General features: G+C 41.0%; 1 pseudogene across 1 annotated transcript in view; it reads right to left on the bottom strand.

Moving 5' to 3' along the window:
* LOC307180664 (transmembrane 9 superfamily member 2-like) overlaps window positions 1-24985 on the bottom strand; it is a 101539-nt pseudogene extending 76554 nt beyond the window's left edge. Inside the window, exons 1-6 of the transcript in view lie at window positions 24711-24985; window positions 19353-19420; window positions 17773-17874; window positions 14607-14677; window positions 13058-13065; window positions 10000-10129 (exon numbers count right to left, since the gene is read on the bottom strand). The product of the transcript in view is annotated as a transmembrane 9 superfamily member 2-like (transcript). The remainder of the gene's footprint in view (window positions 1-9999; window positions 10130-13057; window positions 13066-14606; window positions 14678-17772; window positions 17875-19352; window positions 19421-24710) is intronic.
* Between the last annotated feature and the right edge of the window lie 763 nt (window positions 24986-25748).

Here is a 25748-nt window from a genome sequence, read left to right as displayed (position 1 = left end):
TGATCGCAAGCAGATTTAAAATTAACCAAATTTAATATATTTTAAAGACATCACATACAAGTGTGAAAGCATGTGCATGAAACAGAAAAGTACAAAATAATGACCTAGCAGATCTGAAGAACAAAACTTGTAGAAATGAGAAGATGATTACTGAAATTCTCTTCTCTTAAGAAAAGGAACAAGTGAAAAGAGAATTTATAGACTAGAAGATAGACCAGAAGAACACAGCACAGGAAAAAAGTGGAAAATACAGAAGGGAAGTTAACAGACATGGAGGAGGGGCTTTCCTGGTGGCGCAGTGGTTAGGAATCTGCCTGCCAATGCAGGGGACATGGGTTCGAGCCTCGGTCCAGGAAGACCCCACATGCCACGTAGCAACTAAGCCCGTGTGCCACAATTACTGAGGCTGCGCTCTAGAGCCCACAAGCCACAACTACTGAAGCCTGCGGGCCTAGAGCCTGTGCTCCGCAACAAGAGAAGCCACTGCAGTGAGAAGCCCACACACCGCAAGGAAGAGCAGCCCCCTCTCAACGCAACTAGAGAAAGCCCGCGCACAGCAACGAAGACCCAACACAGCCAAAAATAATAAATAAAATAAATTTATTTTTAAAAAAAGCAAAAGAGAGACATGGAGGAGAAAATAACATTTAACATAGCTTTAATTGGAGTCTGAAAAGGAAAGAAAATATCTCACCATGGCTGAGAATTACAGAACTGATAAAAGGCACCAATCCAGGAAACTTAAGGAATTACAAACAGGATTAAAAACAAAGCAAAACAGGGACTTCCCTGGTGGCGCAGTGGTTAAGAATCCACCTGCCAATGCAGGGGACGCAGGTTTGAGCCCTGGTCCAGGAAGATCCCACATGCCACAGAGCAACTAAGCCCGTGTGCCACAACTACTGAGACTGCGCTCTAGAGCCCACAAGCCACAACTACTGAGCCCACGTGCCACAACTACTGAAGCCCATGCACCTAGAGTCCGTGCTCCACAACAAGAGAAGTCACTACAATGAGAAGCCCGCGCACCGCAACGAAGAGTAGCCCCTGCTCACCACAACTAGAGAAAAGCCCGCACGCAGCAATGAAGACCCAATGCAGCCAAAAAATAATTAAATAATTAATTTTGTTTAAAAAAAAAGCGAAACAAAAATCCATGACCAGACACGGAATCATGAAACTGCATAACACCTTCTAAAGAAAGAAGTGACTGGGAGTTCCCTGGTGGCCTACTGGTTAGGATTCTGGGCTTTCACTGCCTCGGCCAGAGTTCAACCCCTGGTCGGGGAACTGAGATCCCACAAGCTGTGTGGCACAGCCAAAAAAAAAAAAAAAAAAAAACTGTGACTAATAAGTAGGTATAAATGAAAGGACTATAACAGAAATACAAACTTTAAATATTAGAAGAATTACAACAATAAAAATGTAGACCACATAAAGACTTTTCAAATAAATATTATATTTCATGGAATCTAAAATGCCATCACTTATAAAACATCGTTACAGACTTCCCTGGTGGCACAGTGGTTAGGAATCTGCCTGCCAGTGCAGGGGACATGGGTTCCAGCCCTGGTCCGGGAAAATCCCACATGCCGCGGAGCAACTAAGCCCGTGTGCCACAACTACTGAGCCTGCGCTCTAGAGCCCGCGAGCCACAACTACTGAGCCCACATGCCACAACTACCAAAGCCCGCACGCCTAGAGCCCGTGCTCCGCAACAAGAGAAGCCACTGCAATGAGAAGCCCATGCACTGCAATGAAGAGTAGCCCCCGCTCACCACAACTAGAGAAAGCCTGCACACAGCAAGGAAGACCCAATGTAGCCAAAAATAAATTAATTAAGTAAATAATTTTTTAAAATTTTTTTTAAAAATCATTATTTTATGTACTGCTAAAAAGAAACACTGTCAATTAACCTTTAACATGCCATCAACTGGAAGACACATCTTGATTTCATAAATGTTAAAATATGGGGAAACATGAGTCTTAGAATCAATAAAGTGTGAAATATCAAAATAGTAAAGAAAATGTAATAAAACAGAACTGAAAGCAAATGTCATATCAATACATGTAAATGGGCTTAACTCACCTATTAAGAGGAAAAGATTTTTCAGAAGATACCACAAAGCAAAACTCAACATGTTGTATAAAAGAGACACATCTAAAAGAGATTCTGAAAAGTTAAAAATGAAAGGATAGGCAAAGTTACACGAAGCAAACGTATGCAAAAAGAAAGCAAGAGAGCTGGACTTCCTCCTCCAGACATGATTGAATAACACGAGACTAGATTTACTCTTTCACCTTAAACAACTTTTTCAAATGGGTAAAATATACGAAACAACAGTTTTCAGACCTTGGACAACAAAGAACATTAAAAGAGTGATCACCCAGAGAAGGGGAAGCCTCACGCTTCCTTCCCAGAGAGGATTTCCAGGTTGTGGTGCAGGGAAAGGGTACTCAAGCAGAGCCCTGCAATCTCTCCCAGTTGAGAAGACAAAGTTCAAAGTCCAGAGAGGCCAAGGGGGCTAGATTTTGTGGGGCAGATTACCAGAGAGAAGAGAGCCGCACAGAGATTTCTGGAGATAGGCAAGGGGTCTCTTTCATCAGAGTATTGTGGTACAGGCATGTAAGGCGTGCCAGTTATTGATTTATTGCCTCTCATCCCCAAATTCATGCTCTTTGACCTCTGTGAAAATTATCTGGGCCCTTTCAATATTTTAAATAATTCTCCTTCGCAACCTGACACTGAATGAAGCTTTATCAGTAGAGGGCGCTGGATAGACACTGCAAGAGAAAAGGGTTTTGTTTCCTGGTTGATGAATGCTCACTCCGCAGCTCCTGTTTCTTCAGCCTCAGCAACCTCTAAGGAATTAATGGATCCACTTATCATAGTAAAAGAGAGAAACAAAAGACATCAGGTGGAGGGGGGTGAATAGGCAGAGTACAGAAGATTTTTAGGGCAGTGAAACTACTCTGTATGATATTATAACAATGAATACATGTCATTATACATTTGTCCAAACCCATAAAACGTACAATAGCAAGAGTGAACTCTAATGTAAACTATGGACTTTGGGTGATAATGGTATATCAATGAAGATTCATCAATTGTAACAAATGTGCCACATTCTGGTGATATCACGTGCCTCCTGATGAAAGAACACATCACTACTTTATCTTGCCAAAGAGATCAAACCTGAATCTAATCAAGCCGCTGGATCCATCTACCAATTTGAAGGAATCAGGGACAGAGGAAAATGCACCATTGTTTGGATGAATAATAAAGGAATGGACAAATGGATAGAAAGGTGACAAATCAAACACAGAAAATGCTAATTATAGAATCTAGGTGCTGGGTTTATAAGTATCCACTATATAATTCATTCAACTGTTTGTGCATTTGAAAATGCTCACAAAAAACACTGAAAAAAGATACATAAGATGATCAAGTCTAAACTATAGCATCTAGGGATGTAGACTTGGGTGACAAAACCATAAAAGAAACTCAAGGAAGTGATTAGGGTAAAACTTAGGATAGTGGTTATTTTAGGGGAAGGAAGAGTGTTGTAACTGGGTAGGGACACATGGATACCTTCTGGGGTGGCTGGCCAAATTCTATTTCTTTTTTTTTTTGGCGGTACGTGGGCCTTTCACTCTTGTGACCTCTCCCGTTGCGGAGCACAGGCTCCGGACGCGCAGGCTCAGTGGCCATGGCTCACGGGCCCAGCCGCTCCGCAGCATGTGGGATCTTCCCGGACTGGGGCACGAACCCGTGTCCCCTGCATCAGCAGGCGGACTCTCAACCACTGCGCCACCAGGGAAGCCCCAAATTCTATTTCTTGATCTGGCTGGGGTTTACAAAGGTGTTCCCCTTATAACAATTCATTACACTTTATATTTGTTCTGTATGGTTTTCTGTATCTGTATTTTACAACGAAAAGTTTTTTTTTAAAGTCCATATCCTTTGACCCAGCAATTACACTTATATGAATTTATCCTAAGGTCATAATTAGAAAAGAGTACACAGAGGTTCGCACAATAATAACTATCATTTACTGAGTGCCTACTATGTGTCAGACACTGCTCCAAGAACTTTTCAAGTCTTATCCTATTTATCCTCACAACAATCCTATGTGATATATACTATCCTTATTCCCATTTTACAGATGAGACTCAGAGAGGTAAAAGAATGTTCACTGCAGCATCATTAATAACAAAAATTGAAAACAGCTAATCATGATGGAATGGATAAAAAATTACGATCCATCCATACAATGGAATATTATGAAACTATTAAAAAGTATAATCATTTTCTCATTCTTGTATTGCCTCTCTCCATACATATGTGTGTGTATATATACATAATATACAAAATGAACATGGAAGGAAGTCCATTATAAACTTCTAAGTAAAGACAAAGAAGCAGATTACAAAAATATATATATTACAATCTCACTTAGATTAAGAAATTACATATACATAAAAAGAATCTATTAAAATTGAGGAGGATTATATGAAGACTGCACTTCATACTCTTTATACCTCTGTGTTGTATGAGGGTTTTACAAACATGTATTACTTTTTTTCCCCTTTTTTTTGGCCACAATGCACGGCATGCAGGGATCCTAGTTCCCCAACCAGGGATGGAACCTGGGCCCCCTGCAGTGGAAGCTCAGAGCCCCAACCAGTGGACAACCAGGGAAGTCCCCAAACAGGTATTACTTTTGTAATCATCGTGGTGGTGTTCGTACAATGCTAGTGTACTTAATGAATTTAAAACTTTTTATTGATAAGACAACCATATTTGCCACTTTGATTCTAAATACCTAATTCAGCAGTTCTCAAACTTTTTTAGTCTCAGGACTCCTACTCTTAAAAATTATGAAAAACCCTGAAGAGTTTTTGTTTATGAGGGTTATATCTACCCATAGTGATCAAATTAGAAATTAAAATGAGAAAATTTTAAAACACAAGTGTACAGAAGCACACACTCCATTAGCCTTTAGAGTGATGACATCATCACACTTCACATAGCTTCTGGAAAATTCCACTGTACACTCATGAATGAGTGAGAGTAAAGAAGGCAAAAAACATCTTAATATTATTATGGAAATAGTTTTCACCTGGCAGACTCCCTGAAAAGTTCTCAGAGAGTCCCAGACCTCACTTTGAGAATCGCTGATATAATTAGTCCTGCAAAAAAGAGGAATTACACTATAACACTATAAACAACTTTTCTGAAACTACCCTACAGCTTTAAGTTTGCAATGGAAGGAAGTCTGCCTGTAAAGGGGGGAAGGAGAAGGACATCAACATCTATCCAAAATAAATATCCTTAGGGACTTCCCTGGCGGTCCAGTGGTTAGGACTCCATGCTTCCACCGCAGTGGGCATGGGTTCAATCCCTGGTTGGGGAACTGACATCCCACATGTGGTGCAGTGTGGCCAAAAAAAAAAAAATCCTTAAAATAAAAATGAATGAGAAAATTCTCAAGAAAGCGTTCCTCTATATATAAAAGGGATGACAAAAGACAACTGCTGGTTTCACTTAACCTTGGTAATCTTAGGGTGGCAACCCACAAATGTTGATAAAAGTTACTGCTACTCTGGCCAACTGGGGCTCTTTCATCCTATTGGTCCATTTATTCTTCCCAGACCTTCAAAGATGTGGTCTTTAAATAGTTCCAAAGAACCATTCCAGGGAATTCCTTGGCAGTCCAGTGGTTAGGACTCTGTTCTTTCACTGCCGAGGGCCCGGGTTCAATCCCTGGTCAGGGAACTAAGATCCCGCAAGCAGGGAAGTGCAGCCAAAAAAAAAAACATTTCCATATAGACTTCCATATAGAGTATCAAACACAGACTATATTAATGCAAATTTCTCCTACTCATTAACTCCTGTCTTCTGCCACTTTTCCCTTACTTTAAAAGAATTATCAATTAAGCAGTTGTTTGCTGCTTTTCCTCCCACATTCCCTATGTGAATGTTTCCCATTGTGAGAAATACATATCACTGGGGATATAAGAGGTAATTTTAGGTAGTAGGTGAAATAACAATCTGTACTCTACTTTTTAATCTAGTTACTTGAAAATAGATGAATAAAATATATAAGTAGTACCCTAAGCCTGTCATTTCTGTAATTTCCTGCTAAATAAATTTAAGTTAAATTATGAATAAATAGGGAGTTCCCTGGTGGCCTAGTGGTTACGATTCTGGGCTTTCCCTGCCAGGGCCCAGTTTCAATCCCTGGTCAGGGAACTGAGATCCCACAAGCCGTGCGGCGCAGCCAAAAAAAAAAACGACGGATAAATAATAATACAGGTGCCTCAGATGTGGCAAAAATCAACAAGGTGGTGCATGAATGACTGAAATTCAAGAAGCACTGCCCTTTTCTCTGGAAAGAAACAATTAAGGGCACCACCAATTAGACACCAAAACAGAAACCTGGCAGGCATCCTCTGCTCCTCTCTCTCCCTTCCCCTTCATCCCCACTGCTGATCCACATCGAGTCTCCCCCTTCATCCCCATTGCTGAACCACGTCAAGTCTCCACATGTAACACAGATTATAAGCAATGCTGCCCTGGTTGAGCCCTTCCATGCCGATTCAGCCTCCATGGCAGCCCCAAGACACTTCTATTACCCTAGGGCCCAGTAGAAAACAGTTTGAAAACCACAAGACAGATTTCAAAAACAGTGTGATTGAGACTTCCAAGATAAAAAGATCTGAGTTACCATTGCAAGAAAAAAGAATAAAATACCTAGGAACAAACCTACCTAAGGAGACAAAAGACCTGTATGCAGAAAACTATGAGATACTAATGAAAGAAATCAAAGACAACACAAACAGATGGGGAGATATACCTTTCCTGGATTGGAAGAATCAATATTGTGAAAATGACTATAATACCCAAAGCAATCTACAGATTCAATGCAATCCCTATCAAACTACCAATGGCAATTTTCAGAGAATTAGAACAAAAACTATAAGATACTAATGAAAGAAATCAAAGAGAACACAAACAGATGGGGAGATATACCATTCTTGGATTGGAAGAATCAATATTGTGAAAATGACTATACTACCCAAAGCAATCTACAGATTCAATGCAATCCCTATCAAACTACCAATGGCAATTTTCACAGAATTAGAACAAAAAATTTTATAATTTGTATGGAAACACAAAAGACCCCAAACAGCCAAAGCAATCTTGAGAAAGAAAAACGGAGCTGGAGGAATCAGGCTCCCGGACTTCAGACTATACTACAAAGCTACAGTAATCAAGACAGTATAGTACTGGCACAAAAACAGAAATATAGATCAATGGAACAGGATAGAAAGCCCAGAGATAAACCCACACACCTAAGGTCACCTAATCTATGACAAAGAAGGCAAGAATATACAATGGAGAAAAGATAGTCTCTTCAATAAGTAGCACTGGGAAAACTGGACAGCTACATGTAAACGAATAACATTAGAACACTCCCTAACACCATACACAAAAACAAACTCAAAATGGATTAAAGGCCTAAATGTAGGGACTCCCCTGGTGGTCCAGTGGTAAAGAATCTGCCTCACAATGCAGGGGACATGGGTTCGATCCCTGGTCAGGGAACTAAGATCCCACATGCCGCAGGGAAACTAAGACCTCGGGCCATAACTACTGAGCTCCGGCACCTCAACTAGAGAGCCCGCGTGCCACAAACTACGGAGCCCATGTGCCCTGGAGCCTGTGCACCACAGCTAGAGAAGAGAAAACCCACACGCCACAACTAGAGAGAAGCCTGCACACCACAATGAAAGATCCCACATGCCCACAATGAAGATCCCGCATGCCACAACTAACACACGGCACAGCCAAAAAATAAAATTAATTAATTAATTAAATGTTTAGAAAAAAAAAAAGACCTAAATGTAAGACCAGACACTATAAAACTCTTAGAGGAAAACATAGGAAGAACACTCTGACATAAATCACAGCAAGATCTTTTCTGACCCACCTCCTATAGTAATGAGAATAAAAACAAAAATAAACAAATGGGACCTTAAAAGCTTTTGCATAGCAAAGGAAACCATAAACAACACGAAAAGACAACCCTCAGAATGGGAGAAAATATTTGCAAATGAAGCAACTGACAAAGGGTTAATCTCCAAAATATATAAACAGCTCATGCAGCTCAATATCAAAAAAGCAAACAACTCAATCCACAAATGGGCAGAAGACCTAAATAGACATTTCTCCAAAGAAGACATACAGATGGCCAAGATGCACATTAAAAGATGCTCAGCATCACTAATTATCAGAGAAATGCAAATCAAAACTACAATGAGGTTATCACCTCACACTGGTAAGAATGGCCACCATCAAAAAAATCTACAAACAATAAATGCTGGAGAGGGTGTGGAGAAAAGGGAACCCTCTTGCACAGTTGGTAGGAATGTAAATTGATACAGCCACTATACTATGGAAAACAGTATAGAGGTTCCTTAAAGAACTAAAAATAGAACTACCATATGACCCAGCAATCCCACTACTGGGTGTATTCAAAAAGACACATGCACCCCAATGTTCACTGCAGCACTATTTACAATAGACAGGACATGGAAGCAACCTAAATGTCCACTAACAGATGAATGGATAAAGAAAATGTGGTACATACATACAATGGAATATTACTCGGCCATAAAAAAGAAATGAAATTGAGTTATTTCTAGCAAGGTGGATGGACCTAGAGAGTGTCATACAGAGTGAAGTAAGTCAGAAAGAGAAAAACAAATATCGTATATTAACGCATATATGTGGAATCGAGAAAAATGGTACAGATGAACCTATTTGTAAAGCAGAAATAAAGACACAGACATAGAGAACAAACAAACGTATGGATACCAAGGGGGAAAGGGGGCAGTGGAATGAATTGGGAGACGGAGATTGACATATATACACTATTGATACTGTGTATAAAATAGATATCTAATGAGATAGCTAATGAACCTACTGTATAGCATAAGGAACTCTACTCAGTGCTCTGTGGTAACCTAAATGGGAAGGAAATCCAAAAAAAGAGATACATGTATACATATAGCTGATTCACTTCGTTGTACAGCAGAAACTAACACAACATTGTAAAGCAACTATACCCCAATAAAAATAAATAAATAAAATAAAAAAGGTCTGAGTTGGAGTCCTATGTCTGCCACTTACTAGCGGTATGCCCCTAGTCATGTCCCTTACCGTCTCTGAGATTGAATTTCATCATCTGTAAAACAGCAGTAGTAGATTCTAGCAACAGGGCTATTCTAAGGGTTAAATTAGTCACTGTATATAGAGTGATATAACATTGCTCCTGGCTCATAACAGGCATTCAATGCTATTTTCATTACCATTGCATACAGGACCTCCTGCCATGATCTGGCTTCTGCCTATCCGCCCCCCGCTTTTTTTCTGGCCCTGTGGCTCAACATGCAGGATCGTAGTTCCCCAACCAGGAATTGAACCCGGGCCCCCTGCAGTGGAACCATGGAGTACTAATCACTGGAACGCCAGGGAATTCCCCCAACCCCCTTCTGCGCTTCATCTCTACCTGCACCCCCCAAACCACAAATCTTATGTCACAAACACACTCGATTATTCACAGTCCCCCAATCACAGTATGCTGTTTCAGACTTCCAAGCTTTGGACCACACTGATTTCCCTACTAGAAATGCTCACCCACCCATTCATCTGACAAATACTTTTTCATTCCCTCCATTATATCCTCACTGCCCCTTAGTCTCCTAGCACATAACATTTTATCACAGCGATTTGCTTACAAGTCTATCTCCCTACATAGGACTGTGAACTTCTAGAGGGCAGGGACCACTTGTCTTTGTATCCCCAACACGTAGCCCAAAACCGAGAAGATGGTAGGTGTCCCATTCATGTTTGTTAAGTGACTATAATAGAAAGCAAATTGTAAATGAAGCCACATTCTTATATTTCTGTAGTAAGTTCTCAATACTTACATGGATAATGCAAGCATCTTTCGATATGCCATGTTGGGTAATAAAACATCCTATTGGAAATCCTGGTGTGCAGTACTTCTTTCCATCTTCCATATCATGACACCATATCACTGGCATATTATCAATAATCCTAAATATAAATATTTTTTAAGGAAAAGATTTAAAAAGTATTTCAAATCAAGCAATACTAACATCATCTTACATACATTTAAGTTCAGATTTTTAATCAAACTCAAGTCACAAAAAATAGTATACAATTTCAGTAGATATTAAATAGTTATTAAAACTACTTCTGAAAGGAAGTGAAAAATTGTCATGTGATTTCAGATGCCAAACACAACACTGATGTTGATAATTCAGTTATATTCCTCTCTTCAAGAAATCCAGTTTTTGGGCTTCCCTGGCGGTGCAGTGGTTAACAACCCACCTGCCAATGCAGGGGACACAGGTTCAAGCCCTGGTCTGGGAAGATCCCACATGCTGCGGAGCAACTAAGTCCTTGAGCCACACCTACTAAGCCTGCGCTCTACAGCCCTCGAGCCACAACTACTTTAGCCCGCACGCCTAGAGGCTATGCTCCACAACAAGAGAAGCCACAGCAATGAAAAGCCTGCACACTGCAACGAACAGTAGCCCCTCGCCGCAACTAGAGAAAGCCCGCGCACAGCAACAAAGACCCAACGCAGTCAAAAATAAATAAATAAATTTATTTAAAAAAAAAGAAATCCACCTTTTTCTTTTTTTTTTTAAACACGTTTATTGGAGTATAATTGCTTTAAAATGGTGAGTTAGTTTCTGCTTTATAACAAAATGAATCAGCTATACATATACATATATCCCCGTATCTCTTCCCTCTTGCGTCTCCCTCCCTCCCACCCTCCCTATCCCACCCCTCTTGGTGGTCACTAAGCACCGGCCTTATCTCCCTGTGCTATGCGGCTGCTTCCCACTAGCTATCGGTTATACATTTGGTAGGGTATATATGTCCATGCCACTCTCTCTTTGTCAAGCTTACCCTTCCCCCTCCCCATGACCTCAAGTCCATTCTCTAGTAGGTCTGCATCTTTATTCCCGTCCTGCCACTAGGTTTCTCATGATCATTTTTTTTTTAGATTCCATATATACATGTTAACATATGGTATTTGTGTTTCTCTTTCTAAATTACTTCACTCTGTATGACAGACTCTGGGTCCATCCACCTCACTATAAATGACTCAGTTTCATGTCTTTTTATGGCTGAGTAATATTCCATTATATATATGGGCCACATCTTCTTTATCCATTCATCTGTCAATGGATACTTAGGTTACTTCCATGTCCTGGCTATTGTAAATAGAGCCGCAATGAACATGAGTCCATGACTCTTTTCTTTTCTTTTTTTTTTTTTTGTGGTACGTGGGCCTCTCACTGTTGTGGTCTCTCCCGTTGCAGGGCACAGGCTCCGGATGCACAGGTTCAGCAGCCATGGCTCACGGCCCCAGCCACTCCACGGCATGTGGGATCTTCCCGGGGCACGAACCCACGTCCCCTGCATCAGCAGGTGGACTCTCAACCACTGCACCACCAGGGAAGCCCCATGACTCTTTTTGAATTATGGTTTTCTCAGGGTATATGTGCAGGAGTGAGACTGCTGGGTCGTATGGTAGTTCTATTTTTAGTTTTTTAAGGAACCTCCATACTGTTCTCCATAGTGGCTGTATAAATTTACATTCCCACCAACAGTGCAGGAGGGTTCCCTTTTCTCCACACCCTCTCCAGCGTTTATTGTTTATAGATTTTTAGATGATGGACATTCTGACTGGTGTGAGGTGATACCTCATTGTACTTTTGATTTGCATTTCTCTAATGATTAGTGATGTTGAGCATTCTTTCATGTATTTGTTGGCTATCTGTATATCTTCTTTGGAGAAATGTCTATTTAGGTCTTCTGCCCATTTTTGGATTGGGTTGTTTGGTTTTTTGATATTGAGCTGCATGAGCTGCTTGTAAATTTTGGAGATTAAGCCTTTGTCAGTTGCTTCATTTGCAAATATTTTCTCCCATTTCAAGAGTTGTGTTTTCATCTTCTTTATGGTTTCCTTTGCTGTGCGAAAGCTTTTAAGTGTCATTAGGTCTCATTTGTTTATTTTTGTTTTTATTTCCGTTTCTCTAAGAAGTGGGTTAAAAAGGATCTTGCTGTGATGTATGTCATAGAGTGTTCTGCCTATGTTTTCCTCTAAGAGTTTGATAGTGTCTGGCCTTACATTTAGGTCTTTAATCCATTTGGAGTTTATTTTTGTGCATGGTGTTAGGGAGTGTTCTAATTTCATTCTTTTACATGTAGCTGTCCAATTTTCCCAGCACCACTTATTGAAGAGGCTGTCTTTTCTCCATTGTACATTCTTGCCTCCTTTATCAAAGATAAAGTGACCATATGTGCATGTGTTTATCTCTGGGCTTTCTATCCTGTTCCATTGATCTATATTTCTGGTCCTGTGCCAGTACCATACTGTCTTGATTACTGTAGCTTTGTAGTATAGTCTGAAGCCAGGGAGCCTGAATCCTCCAGCTCCGTTTTTCTTTCTCAAGATTGCTTTGGCTATTCAGGGTCTTTTGTTTCCATACAAATTGTGCAATTTTTTGTTCTAGTTCTGTGAAAAATGCCAGTGGTAGTTTGATAAGGATTTCATTGAATCTGTAGACTGCTTTGGGTAATAGAGTCATTTTCACAATGTTGATTCTTCCAATCCAAGAATGGTATATCTCTCCATCTATTTGTATCATCTGTGTCTGTATGTCAGGCATTCACTTTTCGATGATTAAAGTGAATCATCCTCCCAGCTCCACTCAAAAACCAGCTACAGTGCTGGACACCCTATGCCAAACAACTAGCAAGACAGGAACACAACCCCACCCATTAGCACAGAGGCTGCCTAAAATCATAATTAGGTCACAGACACCCCAAAACACACCACCGGACGCGGTCCTGCCCACCAGAAAGACAATATCCAGCCTCATCCTCCAGAACACAGGCACTAGTCCCCTCCACCAGGAAGCCTACACTACCCACCTAACCAACCTTAGCCACTGGGAACAGACACCAAAAACAACAGGAACTACGAATCTGCAGCCTGCGAAAAGGAGACCCCAAACACAGTAAGTTAAGAAAAATGAGAAGACAGAGAAACACACAGCAGATGAACAAGTAAGGTAAAAACCCACGAGATCAAACAAATGAAGAGGAAATAGGCAGACGACCTGAAAAAGAATTCAGAGTAATGATAGTAAAGATGATCCAAAATCTTGGAAATAGAATGGAGAAAATGCAGGAAACGTTTAACAAGGACCTAGAAGAACTAAAGAGCAAACAAACAATGATGAACAACACAATAAGTGAAATTAAAAATTCTCTAGAAGGAATCAATAGCAGAAGAACTGAGGCAGAAGAATGGATAAGTGACCTGGAAGATAAAATAGTGTAAATAACTACTGCAGAGCAGAATAAAGAAAAAAGAATGAAAAAAATTGAGGACAGTCTCAGAGACCTCTGGGACAACATTAAATGTACCAACATTCGAATTATATGGGTCCCAGACAAAGAAGAGATAAAGAAAGGGACTGAGAAAATATTTGAAGAGATTATAGTTGAAAACTTCCCTAATATGGGAAAGGAAATAGTTAATCAAGTCCAGGAAGCACAGAGAGTCCCATACAGGATAAATCCAAGGAGAAACATGCCAAGACACATATTAATCAAACTGTCAAAAATTAAATACAAAGAAAAAATATTAAAAGCAGCAAGGGAAAAACAACAAATAATATACACAGGAATCCCCATAAGGTTAACAGCTGATATTTCAGCAGAAACTCTGTAAGCCAGAAGGGAGTGGCAGGACATATTTAAAGTGATGAAAGGGAAGAACCTACAACCAAGATTACTCTACCTAGCAAAGATCTCATTCAGATTCGACGGAGAAATTAAAACCTTTATAGACAAGCAAAAGCTAAGAGAATTCAGCACCACCAAACCAGCTTCACAACAAATGCTAAAGGAACTTCTCTAGACAGGAAACACAAGAGAAGGAAAAGACTTACAATAACAAACCCAAAACAATTAAGAAGATGGTAATAGGAACATACACATCGATAATTACCTTAAATGTAAATGGATTAAATGCTCCAACCAAAAGACATAGACTGGCTGAATGGATACAAAAACAAGACCCGTATGTATGCTGGCTACAAGAGACCCACTTCAGACCTAGGAACACATACAGACTGAAAGTGAGGGGATGGAAAAAGTCATTCCATGCAAATGGAAATCAAAAGAAAGCTGGAGTAGCGATTCTCATATCAGACAAAATAGACTTTAGGGCTTCCCTGGTGGCACAGTTGTTGAGAGTCCGCCTGCCGATGCAGGGGACACGGGTTCGTGCCCCGGTCCAGGAAGATCCCACATGCCGCGGAGTGGCTAGGCCCATGAGCCATGGCCACTGAGCCTGCACGTCCGGAGCCTGTGCTCCACAACGGGAGAGGCCACGACAGTGAGAGGCCCACGTACCGCAGAAAAAAAGAGAATAAAAGACTTTAAAATAAAGACTATTACAAGAGACAAAGATGGACAGCTTTTTCTTTTGATTTTCATTTGCTGTATCATAAGATTTTACACAAACTTTTACACGTTTCTGTCTTGTTAAAACTATTAAGAAAGAAAATTAAAAATATTAAGAGATTTGACTAAATTGTATAAATCAACTGTCACAAAACAAGCACTTTATCTTACAAATAAAACTTTTCTTCAGAGACTTCAGTATGCCATCATTCTCAGCACTATCTCCTCTACATTTCAGTTCATACCTAAAATGATTACAGTAGACACACACACACACAGAGACACACACACACACACTGCTTTCACCACTAAACAGAAGAATCTGCCTTCTTCAGTGTTATAAAAGGTGGGGTATAAAGTCCATTGTAGCAGGAATTCCCTGGCAGTCCAGTGGTTAGTACTTCATGCTTCCACTGCAGGGGATGCAGGTTCCATCCCTGGTTGGGGAACTAAGATCCCGCAAGCCTCACAGTGCAGCCAATAAATAAATAAATAAAATCCACTGTAGCTTTCTAAAAACTACCCTGATCTACAACCCTTCACTTAAAACTGATAATAAAATTGGTTATAGTGCTGGTTACACAACTCCATGAGTATACTAAAAAGCATTGAATTGGACACTTAAGAGTGGGTGAATTATTTGGTATGTGAATGATCTCCAATAAAGCTGTTACCAAAAAAAGTGATAATAAAATATCTGATACTTTTAATATGAAACCTCTTGTTTACATAGTCTAGCTACAGGAGATTATCAAGATGAAGTGCCAATGTGGTTCATCAGAAAACAATAAGCAAGAATAAACAATGAAAATTTAACACTTCATATCCTGAAATCATACAAATATTAACCCTAAAATTCCTTATTGGCAACTGAACTAAACTGTCATGTTTCTTCCGTCCAAAGGATAGCATTTCTTGAAAAGGCGCACTTTTCTGTTAGGATAATGGTACTCCACAGGGGAATTGTGTGCAACTTTAATCATCGAAAAGCGAATGCCTAGCACACAGACCAATGGAACACATCAATAGAGAACCCAGAAATAGACCTACACAACTAGGCCCAAGTGATTTTTTCACAAAGATTTAAAAGCAAGTAAGTGGACGAAGAACTGAAATTGCTGAAAAGGTCTTTCCAGCAAATGGTACTGAAGCAATTGCACATCTACAGGCAAAAAAAAAGAGAATTTCAACCCAGACCTCACACCTTATACAAAAAATAACTCGAAATGGATCAGACTTAAATATATACAGTCAAATTATAAAACTTTTAGAAGAAAGTCTTCAGGACCTAAGGCTATGCAAAGTCTTCTTAGACTTGACACCAGAAGCATGATGCATAAAAGGAAAACTTGATTACTGGACCGCATAAAATTTAAAACATTTGCTTTGTGAAAGACCCTATAGAGAAGAAGATGAAAACACAAGCCACAGACTGGGAGAAACTATTTGCAAACTACTGTTGCAATACAGGAATCATAACTATTGATAGAATATACAAAGAATTTTGAAAACTAAATAGAAAAAGAACAGAAAATGGGCAGCATGAGGGAGCCTTGTGCTGATGGAACTATGCTGTGTATTGACTCTGCTGGTGTGTACACAAATCTGCATCTCACACACACATACACACACACACACACACACACACACACACACACACGAGTGCATGTAAAACTAGTGAAATCTGAGAAAGGTCTATGCATTGTCCAACGTCAGTTCCCTGGTTTTGCTATTGTACTATAGTCATGCAAGATGTTACCATTGGGCAAACCTGGGTAAAGGGTACACAAGACCTACCTGTTCATTTTTTTGTAGCTTCCTGTGCATCTGTAATTATTTCAAAATAAAAAGTTGTAAAACAAGTTAACGTCTGATGGTTTCACATATATTAAAATTGATCAAATTATACACTTTCAATACGTGTAGTTTATTGTACTTCAGTTATACTTCAATGAAGTTGAGAAAAAAGAAGAAAAAAGTTAGTGCCTTCATAACCATGACTGCTCTTGAAAACATCCTTACTCTATCCCCATATCTATTAAGATATCAAGGGCAATATCAATAGACACTGAGAGTCCAATTACATCTACTCATATCACCCTACCCAAAATATGCAAGAACAAAAAATTAAACTTTTTTTATGAAGCAAAAATAAAACTTGAAAGGTAAAACCTTTGTGTGGAACCACCAACTACTGCAGATAGCTTAAAGAGCATATAGTGTCATCCCTCAGTATCAGTGGAGGATTGGTTCTAGAACTCCCAAGGATATCAAAATCCACAGATACCAAAATCCACCATTGCTCAAGTCCCTCATATAAAATGGTGGAGTATATTATGCATATAACCTACACACATCCTCCCCTATACAGCTGACCCTTGAACAATGCAGAGGTTAGGGGGCCAACCCTCCCTGATGTTGAAAATCTACCTGTAACTTATAGTTGGCCCTCTACATAGATGGTTCCTCTGAATCAGGTTCCACATGCAGGGATTCAGCCAACCACAGGTCATATACTGAAAAAAATCGGGGTATAAGTAGACCCACGCAGTTCAAACCTGTGTTGTTCAAGGGTCAGCTGTACTTCATTCCATCTCTACATTACTTATAATACTTAATACACAATGTAAATGCTATGTAAATTCTAGTTTTGCTTTTGGGAACTTTCTGGAATTTATTTCCCCGAATATTTTCGATTCCAGGTTGGTTGAATCTTCAGATGCGAAACCCTTGGATTTGGAGGGCCAACTGTATTAATGTATTCTTCTGGCAACGCCGGATTCTACCTCCTTTCCTCTTTCTTTACCTCCTTTTAAAGCAAAGACTCTGGTGCAATTATGGTTGACCCTTGGACAACACAAGTTTGAACTACCCGGGTTCAGATACATGCACATTTTTTCAATAAATATACAGTGGGCACTCTGATTCCATGGGTTCCACACCCACAGATTCAACCAACCGTGGATGGCAAATGTAAAATTTAATACACGATCCGTGGTTGGTTGAATCTGCAGATGTGGAACCTGCCTATGTGGAGGGCTGACTATGGGCTTGAGCATATGTGGATTTTGGTATCTGCAGTGAGTCCTGGAACCAATCCCCCATGGATACCGAGGGATGGCTGTATATGTAGTCGGTTTTGAGAAGATTCATTTTAAAATAAGATTTAAAATAAGATCAACTGAATAACCTCATAAGGAGATGATGTTATTCGTTCTCCAAATAGTACTTGTCCAAGATTTTCAGAAGGGCTTTTCTTTCCGGAGTCTTGACAGAAGTCAAAAAAAAAAAAAAAGAGGTTCAAGTAAGGTAAAAAAAAAATCAGCAAAGAAATCAGTCCTTATAATTTATCTAGCCTCTCCACTTTTTTTTTTTTTTTTTTTTTTTTTTTTTTGCGGTACGCAAGCATGTGGGATCTTCCTGGACCGGGGCACGAACCCGTGTCCCTGCATCGGCAGGCGGACTCTCAATCACTGCGCCACCAGGGAAGCCCTAGCCTCTCCACTTTTAATGGTAGATTCTTCTAAAAATATGACCCAGAATCTTTCTATTTATGATTTATAGACCTCATTATATGTTCCTCTTTAAACTGTTTAACCTCTGATAATTATGAATTCATTATTTTAAATGCTCATGGTACTGCTCTTGACTTTCGTAATGCAGGTAATCACAATCAAAAAGAAAACAACACTTTTTAGGATTAAACTTCAAATTACATATAAGCACAAATAAGGAAACAATGGCTTAAAGTCTGTACTGATTCTAACCTGGGACATTTAGAAACTGTAATTATCAATTCTGATCAAAGGGGAATTAAAAAACAAACACCCCCAAACACATTCCCACATACTCACAAATCAAATAGTTACTAGGTGAAAAGAACTACAATTACCTTTAAGTAAATTTGAATGTAAAATGGCTTAGGTCGAAGATAAAATAAATGGTAGGCCTCTGTAATGTTTTAAATTCTCATACTAACACCCTACATTTACACCTGGTATTTTAATAAAAATCAGACCTGATTTTATTTCTGCTTAATTAGTAGAAATAAAGTAATACCAAAGGGAACTACAATCATTTTTTCTAAGAAGTACATCATTTGTTGTTATTCTCAAATGAATGATCATACTGAATCTTATAATAACTACTCACTACTAAACTAAGCACCTTCATCCATTAAAAACCTTAGTATAAACCTACCTTAGTATTTGATATTTTAGAAATAAGATACAACTCTGCAAAGATATTTTTTCAAGTTCAAAGTGTAGTAAATTTATAATTTTCCTTTCTTAGAAAGAAAAATCAAGTATGGCAACTTCCTAGTTTTTTAAGCACTTGTCTCACCTTGAAAGCTCTCTATTCCAATCATTTTTTCTGTTACGTTTATTATAAAATTACCACTACATTTCTTAATATATTCAGGTTTTTCGTTCACTAACTTTAAAAACTTAAGGCGGGCTTCCCTGGTGGCGCAGTGGTTGAGAGTCCGCCTGCCGATGCAGGGGACACGGGTTCGTGCCCCGGTCCGGGAAGATCCCACATGCCGCAGAGCGGCTGCACCCGTGAGCCATGGCCGCTGAGCCTGCGCGTCCAGAACCTGTGCTCCGCAACGGGAGAGGCCACAACAGTGAGAGGCCCGCGTACCACAGAAAAAACAAAAAAACTTAAGGCACATTTTAACACAATTATATCATAATTATGATATAAATTAATCACAATTATATCAATTATATTGGATATAATTATAATACTTACAACTTACGTATTATACTCATAAGGTAGCACAGATTCCACTGAGTCCAATCTATTTACAAATAGTGCTACTGATGACTACAAGAAGGGAAAAAAAAATCATTACTAATACAAAGTAATATAAGGTAGCACTTGCAAAATACATAATGAAGTAAGTGAAAGGTAATTGGGTCTATTGCTCCCATCAATTTATAACTGTACAGTTGTAAATTTATAACTTAGCACAATGTTATAAATTTATAACACAGTACAGTTATAAATTTTTAAAACAGTATAGCTATAAATTCATAACATTTCATTTATCTGGCATCATCGGGGTCTTTGAATACATAAATTTTTCAGATACCTCAGCCAGTAAGGTTACCTCTTAACCTTTTCTAATTATAGAATCCTTTGAGAATAGGATGAAAGCTATGGCTCCTCACCCCAGAAAAGCACACATATTCACCAAATTCCCTGTTCAGCTTTAAGAGGCTTCATAGGGCCCCTAGAGTCCATGGAACTCAAGTTAAGAACTTGAAATAATTAAAGCTACCTGCATAAGTGCTTTTTTTTGCATTATTGTAACCATTTTTATAAGATTATTCTAAAATACACTTCACTCTTTCCTATCTTAAACAAAACATTACGATCACAATTTAACCTTCCTTGATGATTCAGGGTCATTTTGAGCATCAATCATTGCACCTGCTTTGACTCTGTGACATCTCCAGTATCAAATGAGATGAGAACAGCTATTTGCCCCAAAACTGAATGGCAAGAGATAACTATTTACACCCCTGCTACCCACACCCCTCCACCCCTACCAAAGAACATAAACTTGTTTGTAAAGAGTTTCCTTTCTTTTTGTAAAGAGTTTCTCTTTCATTTTGGCTGTCAGCTGTCATTATGCCTTTTCTCCCTTCTTTTTTTCCCCCTAATCTGCTATAGGGTAAGCCCTCAATGTGTGCAATAAATGATCAGATTTGTTAAAACTATGTGAAAAAGGACATTAAGAAGAATGAAATTTTGCCATTTGCAACACCATGGATGGACCTGAAGGGTATTATGCTTCGTAAAATAAGTTAGACAGAAAAAGACAAATACTGTATGATATCACTTATATGTAGAATCTAAAAAATAAGATGGTGCTGCCCTGGTGGCGCAGTGGTTGAGAGTCTGCCTGCCGATACAGGGGACACGGGTTCGTGCCCCGTGCCGGGAAGATCCCACATGCCGCGGAGCGGCTGCACCCGTGAGCCATGGCCGCTGAGCCTGCGCGTCCAGAGCCTGTGCTCTGCAACGGGAGAGGCCACAACAGTGAGAGGCCCGCGTACCACTAAGAAAAAAAATAAATTAATTAAAAAATAAAAAATAAGATGAATGAATATAACAAAACAGAAACAGACTCACAGATATAGAGAACAAACTAGTGGTTACCACTGGGGAGAGGAATGTGGGGAAGGGCAAGATAGGGGTAGGGAATTAACAGATACAAACTACTGTGTATAAAAGAAATAAGCTGCAAGGATATATCATACAGCACAGGGAATATAACCAATATTTTATAACTTTAAAAAATTTATTTATTTATGTTTTATTTTTGGCTGCGTTGGGTCTTCGTTGCTGCGCGTGGGCTTTCTCTAGTTGCAGCGAGCGGGGGCTGCTCTTCATTGCGGTGCGCAGGCTTCTCATTGCAGTGACTTCTCTTGCTGCAAAGCACGGGCTCTAGGCGTGCGGGCTTCAGTAGTTGTGGCACGTTGGCTCAGAAGTTGTGGCTCGTGGGCTCTAGAGCACAGGCTCAGTAGGTGTGGCGCACGGGCTTAGTTGCTCCACGGCCTGTGGGATCTTCCCCGACCAGGGGTCGAACCCATATCCCCTGCATTGGCAGGAGGATTCTTAACCACTGCGACACCAGGGAAGTCCTATAATAACTTTAAATGGAGGGAATTCCCTGGCGGTCCAGTGGTTAGGACTCAGTGCTCTCACTGCTGGAGCCCTCGGTTTCATCCCTGGTCAGAGAACTAAGGTCCCATATGCCGCACAGCAAGGCCAAAAAAAAAAGCCTATGTCAAAAAGACTGTCTGAGAGCATGAAGTTAGTTCGTGAACATTATAACATCTCTTCTGGCTCTTCACAGGACGCTTTTGCTTACTTCCCTGGATCTCAGCTGTGCTCTTGATAATTTACCAGACAGGAATTTTTAAATCACTAAAACAGCAGAACTTGGGTAATTCTTTTTCAAAATTTCATATGCTGCTTTTTAAAAGATTGAACATCTGCTATCATCTATACCATGTGGTTAGATTTTTCTTTTTTAAAGACAAGGACATGGAAAGTTATCACACTTGGGAACACATGTAAATAACCTTACTATAACTCTGTAAACAAGAGAATTGTATCTACACTTAGTGAAATCTAATCAGAAATTTAGCAATAGCAACATATATGAGTTATAGTTTTATAAAGGTGAATAGGCAAAGGTTTCTAAAGGACAGCAGATAATTAAAGATAATAGTTCTCATCTAGAGTCCCCAAACTGACAAAGTACATAAGATTTCAATTATATTTTAAAATGCAGGACTTCCCTGGTGGCACAGTGGTTAAGAATCTGCCTGCCACTGCAGGAGACATGGGTTCACGCCCTGGTCCGGGAAGATCCCACGTGCCACGGAGCAACTAAGCCCGTGCGCCACAACTACTGAAGCCCGCGTGCCTAGAGCCCATGCTCTGCAACAAGAGAAGCCACTGCAATGAGAAGTCCGTGCACCACAACAAAGAGTAGCCCCTGCTTGCCACAACTAGAGAAAGCCCACGCACAGCAACAAAGACCCAATGCAGCCAAAAATAAATATAAATAAATAAATAAAAATTTAAAAATAAATAAATAAAATACATATTTGGAGCTTACTATATTTATAAGAACCTTCATAGTTTCTCAACTCAAGTGGAAAAAAGATAGATTAATCAATAAATGGTGTTAAGACAACTGGTCACCAATCTGAAAAAAAAATTAAGAGGGCTCCTCTCATATATTACAGCAGAAAATGTTAATCTTATTTAAATGTTAAAACTAAAACCATAGAAGTAATATAAGAAACCATAGGAGGGCTTCCCTGGTGCTGCAGTGGTTGAGAGTCCGCCTGCCGATGCAGGGGACATGGGTTCGTGCCCCGGTCTGGGAAGTTCCCACATGCTGCGGAGCGGCTGGGCCCGTGAGCCATGGCCGCTGAGCCTGCGCGTCTGGAGCCTGTGCTCCACAACCGGAGAGGCCGCAACAGTGAGAGGCCCACGTACCGCAAAAAAAAAAAAAAAAAAAAAAAAAACCATAGGAGAATTATTTTATAACCTTGGCTGGTATGGTAAAGATCTCTCAAATAGGGCACAAAACTCAGAAGTCATAAAAATTTGACAAATAGAATAAAAGCCAATTTTTCTAAACGACAAAAGAAAAAAAAAAACAATAAGCAAAACCAAAGACAACTGACAAACTTGGAAAAGGATGCCACAAACAAGGAACTAGTTTCCTTATTTAAGAGTTTCCACAAATCAATTTTTTAAATGTTCAACTTGGGACTTCCCTGGTGGCACAGTGGTTAAGAATCCGCCTGCCAATGCAGGGGACACAGGTTCGAGCCCTGGCCGGGGGAAGATCCCACATGCTGTGGAGGAACTAAGCCCGTGTGCCACAACTACTGAGCCTGTGCTCTAGAGCCCACGAGCCACAACTACTGAGCCCATGTGCCACAACTACTGAGCCCACGCACCTAGAGCCCATGCTCCGCAACAAAGAGAAGCCACCACAATGAGAAGCTCGCACACTGCAAGGAAGAGTAGACCCCGCTCACTGCAACTAGAGAAAGTTAGCGTGCAGCAACAAAGACCCAACGAAGGAAGGAAGAAAGAAAGAAAAGAAAGAAATTCGTTAAAGATTATATTTCTTTGCTAGGAAGCCTGCTGAAATAAAGAGCCAGCACTAGGTATTACCAGTCAGAGAAAAGGCAGGTGTAAAGTAATTTTTAAATGCTATTTCTTAGTTACACGTGTTTCACAAGATCATGGCTCAAAACACCACCATCAATACTTCTCACAGGAAAAGGCAAGCTCCAGGATTAAGAGCAAGTTTGCTGCACCTAGAACTGGCCTCTAAAAACCCCAACTTTCAACTTGGCTAAGTCTACAGTCAAACCACACCTCGCACTGTTCTCAACTCTAATGCCTGTGTGGTTCCTTCTAAGAGAACATTACCCCACACACTCGACTGGGCAAACTGAGGTCAGAAAATAAGTCTTACTATTCATTAATACTTTTTGAATTGATTACTTGCCAAAAAAAATTTTTAAAGTGAGTTTACAGTTACAAAAACAAGACTGCCAAGGAAGGGAGTCAAAAAATTATTGGGGTTTGGTGGACACGCAGAAGAGGAATTGTGCCAGAAATCTCTGGCTAGAGAAAACTCATAATGATAATGGTTACCATTTATTTAAGGCTTACCAGGTGCCAGGTGTTTTTGTCAGTGCTTTTCATACGTTGTCTCATTTTATTCTCACAAGTCTGAGAGGTAAACAATATTATCTTGCTGTTTGCGGAGAGGGCCCAGGAGAAACCAACGTGAATTAACAAGAATTAAGGAGGTAAAAGTGTGTGACCACAGGAGTGAGGGGTGACAGAAACATGGTGGGACTATATCTAAGGAAGACCTAGTGTGTGTGTGAATCTTGAAAGGCAGATTATATTCAGTATAAGGGGGACAGTAGGGAGAGGAAGTGGGAGAGAGGGAGAAGACACAGAGTAGGAGAGGAAAGAACCTTCGAGCGGGAGGGGGAGGGGAGGAGTTATGATGGAGGAGGAGTTGAGAGGTGGAGGAGCAGCCAATTGGAAGGGGTAGAGGTAGGAACCAAGGGGAGGGGGAGTGGCTGAGAGGGAGTAGGCGGGACAGAGCAGGAGCAGGAACTAACTAAAGGAACCAAGATAAGGGAAGAGGCCGGGGCCGAGAGGGAGGGCGGAGCCTAGAGGGAAGAGGGGAAGGGAGGGGGTGGAGTCGAGAGGGAGTGGAAAGGAAGAAGCCCGAGACCGCGGACTAGGAGCGGAGAGAGCAGCGTAAAAGGAGGAGCTGTTAGGTGGGCGGAGGAGAAGCTGAGAGGGAGTTAGAGGAAAAGAGACGAAGGGGGAGGAGCCAAGAGGGAGGGAAAGAGGATCAGGGAAAAAGAGAGGTCCGGATCCGCCAAGTGCGAGGCTCAGCGATTAAGACCCTGAAACACACCCACAGAGGGGGCTTTGGCATTCTGGGTCAGAGTCTGAGAGCTCCCAGCACTGGTCGACCCCGGTGTGCCCCATACTGCAACCCGAAGCCTCCCCTCACATCTCACTTCCCCCCTCTAGTCCTCACCTTGCAGGTAGCAGTCTCTCAGTCTGCCTCGAAGAAGTTGACCTGAGCCAACGCGGGAAGATAAAAAGCCGCGCAGCGGGCGGCCTTAAGCCCCGGGAGCAGCCCCAGCCCCAGCAGCCACCTGAGCCCGGGGAGGGTGGGCCACAGGCGACAGAGGTTGGTTCCCAGGCAGAAACCACGAGTACACATTCTAGGAGCCGGTTCAGCGCTTGAGGACACACACCATGCACGAGATCGGAACCAATGGAGGGGAGAAGCGGGAATGATAAGGAAGAACCGTGGACGGACAGGGAGGAGCCGAGACCGGCTGGTGGGACTAGAACTCCAGGGAAGGCCACTTGTTCGGGCGAGACATTGGCTCGGAGCCCGGTTGTTAGACGGCCTGGCTGGCTTTGTGAGCGCGCGGAGCACGCATGCGTGCGGGTCCCCGCCGCGCCTTCCACCGCCCCTCACCCCTCCTCCCTTCCCCCCACCTCCCTCTCCGTCCTCCCAGCATCCCCAGCCCAGCACTTTCCCGCGGTTCTCGCGGTTCCGCGCGCGCGCAGCCTTCAGAGCTGCCTCGCGGTGTCCGGGGGGCGGGGGAGGAGGGAAGCAGCCTGAGAGGTTTCAGCTTCCCAGCATCAGAGTCTCGCGTCCTCCTGATTTTGCCTCTCTTAGTACCAATAGCAGGGTTACCGCCCCGCCATCTTCAGTTCTTGCTGCCAGGGTGGGCGGAGGGGAATTCCTGGGCCTTGCTGCCCAGTGTGGTGGTTATTCGGCGCTTGAAATGCAGCAAGTACGAAACTGATGTCTGTAAGTGTACATTGTACACTAGGTTTCAAAGAATTTGCACGGTAAAAAGAATGCAAAACCTCTCCAACTTCATATTGATTACATGTTGAAATGATAATATTTGGAGTCTCTTGCATTAAATAAAACATTAAAATTAATTCCACCTGTTTCTTTTTTGTGGCTTAAGTTTTTTAATTTAAGTATAGTTGATTTACAATGTTGTGTTAGTTTCAAGTGTACAAGACAGTGATTCAGTGATACATATGT

The sequence above is a fragment of the Stenella coeruleoalba genome, assembly GCF_951394435.1.
Source record: "Stenella coeruleoalba genome assembly, chromosome: X".
In the NCBI taxonomy this organism is placed as follows: domain Eukaryota; kingdom Metazoa; phylum Chordata; class Mammalia; order Artiodactyla; family Delphinidae; genus Stenella; species Stenella coeruleoalba.
Note: the sequence above shows the minus strand (reverse complement) of the source record. Positions and strands in the feature narration are given on the sequence as shown.